Source organism: Staurois parvus, unplaced genomic scaffold (assembly GCF_062004578.1).
Source record: "Staurois parvus isolate SC_StPar_1 unplaced genomic scaffold, SC_StPar_1.0 ptg000750l, whole genome shotgun sequence".
Lineage (NCBI taxonomy): Eukaryota > Metazoa > Chordata > Amphibia > Anura > Ranidae > Staurois > Staurois parvus.
Genome location: NW_028318546.1, coordinates 4,476,056 through 4,478,899, shown reverse-complemented (window position 1 = coordinate 4,478,899; position 2,844 = coordinate 4,476,056).

The window sequence follows — 2,844 nt, the reverse complement described above, 5'->3', positions numbered from 1 at the left end:
CCCAGGACCCCCCCCTCTCCTTTCCCCCCCCTCTCTCTTCCCCCCTCTCTCCCCCTCCACTCTATCCCCCCCTCTCTCTCTTCCCCCCTCTCTCTCTTCCCCCTCTCTCTCTCTCTTCCCCCCTCTCTCTCTCTCTTCCTCTCTCTCTTCCCCCCTCTCTCTCTCTTCCCCCCCTCTCTCTCTCTCTTCCCCCCCCTCTCTCTCTCTTCCCCCCCTCTCTCTCTTCCCCCTTCTCTCTCTCTCTCCCCCTCTCTCTCTCTCTCCCCCCTCTCTCTCTTCCCCCCTCTCTCTCTCCCCCCCTCTCTCTCTCTTCCCCCCCCTCTCTCTCTTCCCCCCCTCTCTCTCTCTTCCCCCCCTCTCTCTTCCCCCCCTCTCTCTCTCTTCCCCCTCTCTCTCTCTCTTCCCCCCTCTCTCTCTCTTCCCCCTCTCTCTCTCTCTTCCCCCTCTCTCTCTCTTCCCCCCTCTCTCTCTCTTCCCCCCTCTCTCTCTCTTCCCCCTCTCTCTCTCTTCCCCCCTCTCTCTCTCTTCCCCCCCCTCTCTCTCTTCCCCCCCCTCTCTCTCTTCCCCCCCTCTCTCTCTTCCCCCCCTCTCTCTCTTCCCCCCCCCTCTCTCTCTCTCCCCCCCTCTCTCTCTTCCCCCCCTCTCTCTTCCCCCCCTCTCTCTTCCTCTCTCTCTTCCCCCCCCTCTCTCTCTTCCCCCCCTCTCTCTTCCCCCCCTCTCTTCCCCTCTCTCTCTCTTCCCCTCCCTCCTCCTCTCTCTCTCACCCCCCCCCTCTCTCTTTCTCCTTCTCTCTCTTTCTCCTTCTTCTCCTTCCCCTTCTCTCTCTTTCTCCTTCTTCTCCTTCCCCTTCTCTCTCTTTCTCCTTCTTCTCCTTCCCCTTCTCTCTCTTTCTCCTTCTCTCTCTCTTTCTCCTTCTCCTTCTCTCTCTCCTTCTCCCCCTCTCTCTCTCCCTCTCTCTCTCTCTCTCCCTCTCTCTCTCTCTCTCTCTCTCTCTCTCTCCCTCTCTCTCTCTCCCCCCCTCTCCCCCTCCCTCTCCCTCTCTTGCGCTTGTACTCTCTCTCTATCCCATCTCTCTCTACCCCATCTCTCTCCTTCTCCTTCTCTCTCCCCTTCTCCTTCTCCTTCCCTCTCTCCTTCTCCTTCCCTCTCTCCTTCTCCTTCCCTCTCTCCTTCTCCTTCCTTCTCTCTCTCCCCCTCTCTCCCTCACCCCTCTCTCCCTCACCCCTCTCTCCCTCACCCCTCTCTCCCTTACCCCTCTCTCCTGTTAAGCATTACACATTACCGTCATGCCATAGGTAGAAGGATCATTCCAGAGCTTTCAAATCATGCTACTTCAGCACATTTAATAGAGGTCAATGCAAGTCACAATGAAACCAGAAAAAATAGTGCAGGAACCATTTTCAAAGTCACTGTGACATGACTCACAGCGATTTGAATGGTTCCATCGCTGGTAACAGGGTGTGACTTGTCCTACGATTTGGAACTGTCAAATCACATGACAAATCTCACTCATGAACCAGGGCTAAATGTCTTAAATTGACACAGTCTCATACTTAAAAGTTTGCAATGTCCCAGCTGGATATTAAAAATCACCCCAGGCTGGTCAGTGAATTACTGCTATTGCACTAGGAATGCCCAATATCTACAAATCTAAAATTTACGTACCTGTTTATCAACCATACAGCACTGACGTGTATCAAAGCCTACACATACTTGGGCTTCCGTTACCCAAGATAAAAAGAAGAAAATAATTATTTAGAGAAAATATTTAGAATAGTATTAAATTTACAATATAGATTATGCGTGAAACACACTAAAACGTTTTTCATATTTATTTAGATTTATCAGGCACTTGTATAGCGCCATCAATTTACGCAACACTTTACATCTATATTGTACACTCACCTCAATCCCTAACCCTCCAGAGGCATACAATCGAAGGTCCCTAACTCACATTCATACATACACATACTAGGGCCAATTTAGACAGGAGCAAATTTACCTACCAGCTTGTCTTTGGAGTGTGGGAGGAAACCGGAGTACCTGGAGGAAGCCCACACAGGCACAGGGAGAACATGCAAACTCCAGACAGGTGGTGCCGTGGTTGGGATTCGAACCAATGACCCTAGTACTGCCAGGTGGAAATACTAACCATTTAGCCATGCTTTTTTATAAAATTTTATCCAGGGTATTTTTGAAAACAAGTCACCAAAAGAAGCCCCTGTATGTGAGAACTATTTTTGTGTGAGTGTGTTATTGCATCTTGAAGAGCATTAAGATTATTTAATCCATTGTTTCCTTAGTAAAATCTTCTGTTTGTCAGGTCTTGCACACTCTCTGGCATCTCATATGTATGCATGTATGTGAGTCTGGGCAGGGTGCCATATGTCTATAATTTCATTAGATTACAGTCTTGCCATTAGGAAATGACTTCATAACCTAGTCAAACTGCACCTGCTATTTCCCCGGGAGTCAGACCATTACGTTTTATTCATCCTATATTTGCTTCTAACAATGCCTTCTACGTACTGTGTTCTCTTAGTGCAGGAAAAGATTGGCTTGTCAGCTCGTGTTCAACTGGCATCAGCAAGAACACTAATGTAATTACTGAACTATAAAGGAGGACTCTTTCATTCAGCATGTACACAGTGGTCACTTCAGTTCTTTTACACTACAGAATATATAAATTCTATGGTGCTGGCTATTGTAACATGATATAGACTTCATTAGCCCATAGCAGCCATTTTTGGTGTTGACCTTTGTTATTCAGACTGTTGTGCTCTGTTTAAAAAAAAAAAAAAAAAATGTTCTTTTGTTGGGTATTTTTTTTTTTTACCTTGTTAG